We start from the raw sequence: 8,868 nt of genomic DNA, 5'->3' as shown, positions 1-8,868 counted from the left end.
AGCAGGTTGGTTCACAAAGTGCCTGGTTTTACCAGTATCTGCACTGATCACAGCAAACACATGAAAAGAGGCACGCTCGTCATTCCCAGAGCCACACTCACTGGATTTGTGGGATCTGAGACACTTTGATTTCTGCTCTTTGTGTCTGCAAACATTTGCCGTGTGATCGTGGGAACAGGTTTGAGTGAAGAGTCTGGCAGCGAAGATTTGAACAAACTGAAGTCTTTAAAGCTTTGGAGGTGGAACTGAAAAGGATTTTCTGAAAATTGTGGGGGCGAGAAGTCCTGCATCAGTGTTTCAGCTGCTGAGAAGGGAAAAGGGGGAGACGGACAATGGTCAGAGGAGAAAGACGACTCGTCATTATTTGGTTGAGTCGGGGTTCAAAAGTGAGACTGCCTCAAAAAAGACTGGTCCAAAACCCGAGGACGTGTGAGGAAGAAGACAGTGGAAGTAGAGTTTCTAATGTTGATGTTGGAGCGAAGGGATTTTACAAGGTACTTGAGGCCCATAATAATTAAATGTGATTGACCAAAGTTTAGATTGGGAGTTAACGCTCATCCATTTGTTTGGATTTCACAGTACACAGAGGATTTCTTCATTTGTCATGATTTGAAACTGCAGTTTTAAATCTTCCAGGCATGAGAGTGTGGCTGCAAGAAGTCACCTAGAGCTATTTCAGTATTCTCCCCCTCGGAAACCTGCCTGGTCAGTCCTCCCAGGGACCGGTTCACCAGGTGCTGCTTCCTTCCTTCCTTCAGTTTTCAGGCCCTCGATTTCACAGCTGCAGGATTCTGACCAGCAACTCTGCTTCCGGTTAGACTAGAACTGCTAACGGCTAACAGAGACGCGGCCTGAGGCACAAAGCAGACCAGAGGTTTGTACCCAGCGTCCAGCCTATCACCAGGGAAGACCAGGACAGAAACCAGAACTTAAACGCTGTAAACAGAGATTGTAATTAGATTACATTAGATTGTTCTTGGTCTACAGTCAGTATCGATCAGACGTAAAACTATAAGACAAACTGGAGGCTGCTGCAGGAATCCACTCTTGACGGGTGCAGGTGGTCATATTGTTATGGCTGATCAGTTTATTCACGTTACAAAGATGTCTGCAGAAGAAAAGCACGTCCATAAATAAAAGGTTGAGAGGAGACATGACTGAGCAGAAGCAGCACAGCAGAAAACCATGTGTGGACGTGGAGTGTCTGGAGGGAAGCACGCTCCCCGTCCAAACCTTACATGTGTTTTCTCATGGATATGACCGTGTCCCAGTTTCTCTGCCGTATAGATTTGGATTACATAACGTCCAGCGGAGGAATCAGGTTTATGGCCGACGTTCATTCAGCATCACCAGTTGAAAGTATTTACGTTCTGTCATGAGCTCCTCGGTTTCCATTGTTGATCTCAAAGTGTGTGAAGGGTTGAAATGAGTCAAAGGGAACAATATGCTGTAGTGGGTGTGGCACACAAGGCAAATGTTCTGCATCATGCTGACACTCTTTGTCTCCTTTATAATGGCGGACAATGAGAAAAATGGTTTCAGCTGATGGGTGAGTGACGTAAAGCAAGCCGAGGGTGTAAACATCCAGACGAGGAGCAGGAATGTGGGTTAAATAAAACTATCAGGGTTCTAATCCAGTAAATGTGGACACATGAACAGTGAGTGTTCTATGAAAGCTGCTGTCCTGTGCCACACTGCGGCTCTGCCGTGGAAGCTGGGTCGTCCAGAGAGGAGGAGGCTGGGAGAGAGCTTCAGGCACGCCAAGTATGATGTTCTGCTCCCTGATTGTTTATATACAACTTTATTTCCAGGGTACTTTCTAATCCATTCATGCCTATTCTCCTGAGAAAGAGCAACAAGATGACAAAAGAAGAAAAACAAACAAGAAGGGATACGATGGGAAGTTCATTCCTATATTTTGTTTTCATTTTGAAGTCACACAGAGGCTGAAGTCTTTCTGCACATCGGCCATTGGACCATTTTTTGAAAAATATGGATCTGGTATCTGAGCTCCACGGTCTTCATTTCATGCTTTAGATAGGAAGGATCATGTTTCATGAGGAACGATGTGCCGTTTTTCAATAAACTCCTTCTGTGGCATTGTCAGAAAATCATGAACCAACCACTCACATTTGAATGATTAAAAAATTAAAAGTTACTGTCTGAAGAGTCTGTTGTTGTTTTGTTTGCTCATCTCCATGAAGCACGTACACCACATGTAAATCAGAACCATCTGAAGATGAATCCTCCCCTGTTAAAACCTGTTAAAACAGACAGGCTGAAACTGCTGCTGATGTTTCCCAAAGCCGTCCTGAAGGTTTTCAGTCAGAGAGAAGACCTGAACGCAGGTCTGGCTCAGAGGACAGGGTAACATTTGTAACCTGTAACCTTTGGTCGGATGAAGCAGGACAGACGGCGTGTAGATCTTCAGTCCTGCCTCTCTTTTAAAGCACACTGCAGCTCGACGGTTGGAATCTGTATTTTTCCATTCTGATCTGCTCTGAAGACACATTTCATTCCAAACGGACCCTTGAAAAACTGAGACAGAGTGTTTGTCAACTGAATTACTGAGACGGTGTCCTTCTGGGTGGTCCCTGCTCTTCACTGAGGAGCAGGAACTGGAGAGGGATGGATGGTCTCATTCTAACACCAGCACCTCCACTGGTTGTAAAGATATTCTCAAGTAGAAATTTCAATCAAACAGCGTGGATGTTGGACTGGTCAGCATATCTCCTTCAGTCTAAATGCAAATGACACCTCCCATTACATGGAAATCTCAAGCACACTCCAAGGTTGCACTGAAACGATCGAGGGATTGAAGGAATTGCGGCGATCCTCAGAAGGTCCTGCGTGGAATCACAATTTACTGGTAACATGTCTTGAAATATAAGATACAGATTCACCAAAACCCTGAGAAGCTACAAAAAAATAACTGCAAACAAATGCCAAGGTTGTATTTGCAATCCTTTGAAAGTGAAGGAAATGTGACATGAATATAAAACATAATCATTTATGACAGTAACTGCAGACTAACAGAGACTAGATCCACAGAAATATGTCCATATGACATTTTACGGTTGTGTCTACTACTGTCATGTTGAATTTAAAGCCTGTTGTTGGTATTTTGTTTCATTATTTTATCTTTGTTGCGTTTCCCGTGGCTCAGCACCGTTCTCATGTAAACGGACATGTTATAAAACCACAGAGGTTTTCTGTTTCCCGCCTCGGCGCCTGCAGCTGGTCCTCTCTGAACAAACTCCCGGTTCCAGCTGTGATCTGGTTGGCGTCGGTTCAGGTCTTCTGCTGGCTCGTGAGCTGCGGCGGCAGCGCGGTTCGTCATCCGGTGGTCAGTCCAGCATTCCTGGGCTCGGGCGGAGGTTTAGTGGTTTGAAACTGTTCTCCTCGTGACTAGACTGTTTTCACAAAGCTTCCTCCAAACCGCTGGAGCACAGGAACGTGAGCGGGCGCCGGCTACGTGTTGATTGTGAAAGCACTTCAGCCAAACCCCCATCTCCTACCTGCTGCGGTCCAGGGAGGCTATTTCACTGAATTGCTCCTGAAATCAGCAGCTGTGCAAATGAAGGGCCGGACGGGCTGGAAGTGATGGAGGGAGGGGGGAGGGACGCCTGCAGGATGTGGGGACTCCACCAATTTATGGCTGAAAGTGATTATGGTCGCGTTTCTGGCAAAGACAATGCGACAGCATGTGACTAACGCGGCACTCGGAGGGATCCTCACTGGGTTTTCGTGTGAAGAGGTGCTCATGGAGACTGGCTTGTTGAGCTCATGAGAAACACAGCGGACTCATAAAGTGACTGTGCAAACAGATTTAGGCTAAACCGTATGAGTAATGCTTCAAACACACACAAACAAACACACAAGAGGCCGTGAGTTCTTCTTATTCCTGCTTTAAAAGCAAATAATGGGTTAAAAATTGATGATGTGGAGCAGTGGAATAACCTAATGTCACCCAGTTGTAATGTGGTATAACCCGATGATAGCGACCGTTCTCCAGGGTTTACAGGGCCGACAGCTGTGTGGGAATCAGGACACCTCAAACAAGCTCTGCGAGCTTTTAAAACAAGTCCAGCATGAACTGGAAACGATGGAGGACTCAGTCTCAGATATTGGTGACTGGAACCAGAAGCTCTGAAGCTGTCTGAACCTGATTAGTTCATTTAAGAGAAAAGATGAGAAGACACAAGAAGTGGGACGTGCCCGATGCTCTTCCTTCTGTTCATCGTGTCTACAAGGTTTTGGCTTCGCTGTAATGTTTGTGTAAATGGACGATCCAGAAGGGAGCACAGGCCCCATTTACACAACGCTCAGTGAAAACACATCGTTTTTGTATTTTCACCTCAGAAAAGTTTCGTGTTTACAGAACAATGTTTTGAAAATGAAGCCGTGTAGTTCTCTCGTCAGGCCACGAGTGGCTGCTGTTGATTGTGTTCATAATGAAACCACACACACATTAAATCTTTGTCGTTTTGACAAAGTTGGACTATTTTCAAGGAGTTCCAATTCCAGTCTGGACACTGCTGTCTTGGAAAGCCTGATTATCACTTTGTTTGTTGTCCTGCTCATCGTTGACGTGGTTTCACCATCCCCCCATCTGGAGAAACACTGGCGGCACAAAGTGATTTTAAACTCAGTGTGGTGGTGGAGTGTGGTTTGGCTCGGCTGCAGGGCGGAGGGAAATCGCTGCTGAGAGGAGTGTCAGGAAATTAATTGCAATCAGCTGTGAATGATTATTGATTGCCGTGGCCTGAGCAGGCATGGCGGCGGTCACTCCAGCAGACTGAAGGGGGGAAACGGACTGCAGCGACGCCGTACAGCACACGGCCCCGTCAGAGAAGCTGGAGGTCGCCGACAGAGGCCCCCAGCTGTTCTTTTGGGTTTTGGTGTCACCTGGAGGAGAACTGAAAAGGCTCCCCAGGTTGGTGTGATAAAAGACTTTGAACTCATCATGGACTGAGTCCAACCTGTGCGGCGGACTCCGCGGACGGCCAGCGAGCCGCCACATTCAGAATCTGTGAGAGCCCATCAAGCATCCCTGTTATGGTGTAGTTTCGTTTAGTTTATTAAGATCCCCATTAGCCGCTGAAATCTCAGAAACTATTCTTCCTGGGGTCTTTTCAAATTCATTACATACATTTTATTATAATATAGGCACACACACACACACACACACACACACACACACACTGAATATGAAAGCCCAATGTAAATCCTGATCCCATTATTTTCCAACTCTATGGACACACAACATAAAACATCAAATACAAAACATAATACAGCTCATTTTAAATATGTAATGTAAATACATACATGTAGCGCTAAGTAACATACATAACAATAACAAAATTAATCAAATCATTGTGTAAATAGGAAAAGTTTCAACTTTTTCTGAAATAATATTTTGCTTGTTTCCGACAATAAGAAAAGAGGTGATGCATTCCATGCAACCATGGCACGATAAACAACAGTGTGCTGCATTCGACTGCTTCTACACACAGGGAGCAGCCTCTCACATTACTACTTTGACGAGTTGCATAATTATGAACATTAGAAAAGAATGATAGTTTACAATAAATAATTTCTGGTGTTTTGGTTATAATAAGGTTTCTAATTAGTGTCAACAAATGACATTTCAGCCGACTCTTTACCATCAACCAGGCAAGCTCACTGTGTATGAATGTTACACTGGTTCTGTAAGGGCAACCCAACACAATGCGTGCTGCTTTATTCTGGGCAACTTGTAACCTGTGCAAATTATTTTCACTAGTATTTGACCACACAACAGACGCATAATCCATTTGAGAAAGTACTAATGACTGAACTAGCTGTTTGGCCAAATATTGTGGAATCCATTTTCTACAGTGTCTAATCATGCCCATACTTCTACCCATTTTCTGCAACATGTAATTTATGTGACTGGTCCATGTTAATTTGGAACCTACAATTACACTCAATAATTACATTTCTTCTATCTGTTCAATTTCAGTTTCTTCTAATTTTAAGTGTAATTTTTCTTTAACTGTTTTCAAAATATATTGTGATCCAATTAACATACATTTAGTTTTCTCTGCATCGATCACTAACTTATTATTTTGAATCCAGCATGCTACTGTTGCCAACTCCTCATTTAAGATGTTGCTGAGTTGTCGTCCAGTAGGTGCAGATGCATATAGTGTTGTGTCATCAGCATATATGGCCATGGTTGCATGTTTTAGTACAAGTGGAAAATCATTTGTAAAAATAGAAAATAAAAGGGGTCCCAAACAGTTGCCCTGGGGCACTCCACAACTCATTCCCTCAGTCACAGAATAACTACCACTAAAGAAAACGCTGTACATACGATTATTTAAATAGCCTTCCATCCATTTTAAAGCTGATGATTCAAATCCATAACAGCACAATTTATTCAATAATATATGATGGTCTAACACATCAAAGGCTGCGCTTAGATCTAAAAATACGCTTCCTACAAGATTTTTGTTATCCATTTCATTAAACCAATAATCAGTAATTTGAGTGAGTGCAGTTGAAGTGGAATGACCCTTTTTATATGCATGCTGATAGATTGTATTTAACCCATTCATTGAAAAGTATGTTTGTATTTGATCATATGCCACCTTTTCCATAATTTTGCTTCACACAGGCAATAAGCTAATCGGTCTGCTGTTTTTACCCGATAACGGTTCTTTACTATTTTTAATCAGAGGAATTGTTTTAGCAGTTTTCCATTGTGTGGGGAAAAAAACATTTAGTCAGACTTAAATTAATGACGTGAGAAACTGGCAGGTCAACAACCTCAGCCGCCATTTTCAGAAGTTTGCTTTCAAGATTATCAGTGCCAGCCGGTTTATCCTTACCTGTTTTGAGTAATTCTTTAATATAATTTTGTGTTACTTTATTAAACTTGAATTTGCATTCCTTCTCTTTCATAATATATTTACTTATTAATTCATAGGAAATGTTATGCCTTTGTCCTGTCTCCATGCAATTTCTTAATTTCTCAATTTTCTTTTTAAAAAACTGGCTCAAATGGTTTGCGATTTCTTTTGGTTTTGTTAGATAAACCCCGTTTGATTCTAAATATTTAGATGTTAATTTTCTCCTTCCTAATATTTCTTTTAATGTTCCCCAAACTTTTGCAGGGTCACATTTTGCGTGTTCAATCTTCTTCTGATAATATAAATGTTTTTTTCTTTTACTCAATTTGGTCACATAATTTCTTAGTTTACGGTAATGGTTCCACTGTTCAACATTATCAGTCTTAAGTGCTTCCTTTTTGGTGTTGTCTCTATGTGTCATGTACTCCTGAAGCTCTGGATCTAACCACGGGGCGGAGATGTTCCTCACAGCTTGCTTCCTTATAGGCGCATGTTTGTCCATGACTTGTGACATCATTTTGTTAAAAACTTCCACTGCTCTTCTTGGGTCCTGTTCTTGTGTCAGCTCTGACCAGTTAATGCTACATACGTCTGAAACAAAGCTATTCTCATTAAAATGTTTGAAAGTTTGAAAATTTTTGACCAGGTTTAGGTATCTTTGTTGTTCTTACCATTGCAATTAAATTGTGGTCACTGCAACCAACAGGAACGGAAACAGCCTCAGTACATAATTCTGGAACATTTGTGAAAATTAAATCAATTAGAGTAGCTGAGCGGGTACCGTCAGCTCTCACATTTATCCTTGTGTATTTTCTGACAATTTGTGATAAATTACTAGTTTTAATAAAGGAAGATAATTTCTCTTTTAAAGTACAACTTTTCGTTTTGAAATCAATATTTAAATCTAAAAAATAAACTTCATTTTCACTATCACATACATTGTCTAACATTTCACATATTTGGTCAAGATACCCTGCTGTAGCATTTGGTGGTCTGTAACAGCACCCAAGTAGTACAGGCTTTAAATGAGGCAACTGTAACTGAAGCCACAACACCTCTACCCCTTGAACATTGAGATCATTTCTGATTTTTACTGGAATGTGACTTTGGTAAACATGTTTACTTACAATGAGCCTTTTAATGTCGAGTCGCCATACCCAGACCATCCATGAGCCTCAGGAACACGGTCTGACTCCCCGCTGAGCTCCACGCTGGCCGGCACCTCGGATGCCCAACATCTGCCGGTGCTCTCTGCAGGTGTTCAGCTCCGGTTCCTGTCCTGAAGCCCAGTGTCCGGCCTCTCCTCCCAGGACTCCCCACCTCACACTCCGGCCATCTGCTCCACCTCCCAGAGCGCCGGCGCCTTGGCCAATAGCTCTCTGGTTATCCTCCAGTCAACACTGTTCAGTTTTCTGGTTCACATTTACGCCTTTTTCTGCTCCACTGTCACTTAGATGATTAAATTGTTTCGGATGTTTTTTTTTTTTCACGTCGACGAGGCATTAGAGGAGTTGGGGGTAAAACCAACATATGCTTTCCAATTTCTGCGACGTCTTTCCCTCCACGCTGCTGCTGCTCCCTGTGTTGGCTGTGGATGGAGGGATCCTTGCTGCAGATGTTGGCCAGAGAAAGTGTCGGTGACTCACCACTTCCTCCCTACGTCAGCAAGGTTTGATGAAGTTATGTAAAGCGTGAACGAGCAGCTGAGTTACCTCACTGCCCCCCCCCCCCCACCCCCGACCGCCGTTTCTTTACATCTGACACAGAAACACACTCGCTGGAAGGAGTTGTGCAACGCTTCGGGGGGTTGAGTAATGGAGTAAAGGAGGTCGTGCAGCAGGACCACACAGCCCGGATGACAGAGCGCTCGCACTGTCTGGAGCAACGTCACGGCGGCTTCATCACCCTGGAGCCCAGGATCCATACAGCTGTACGTTCACCAAGATCCTGCACTGAACTCTGGACCGCAAAC

The sequence above is a fragment of the Salarias fasciatus genome, chromosome 11, assembly GCF_902148845.1.
Source record: "Salarias fasciatus chromosome 11, fSalaFa1.1, whole genome shotgun sequence".
NCBI classification, from domain to species: domain Eukaryota; kingdom Metazoa; phylum Chordata; class Actinopteri; order Blenniiformes; family Blenniidae; genus Salarias; species Salarias fasciatus.
The sequence above is the reverse complement of the archived record's forward strand: the minus strand, read 5'-3'. Positions refer to the sequence as shown.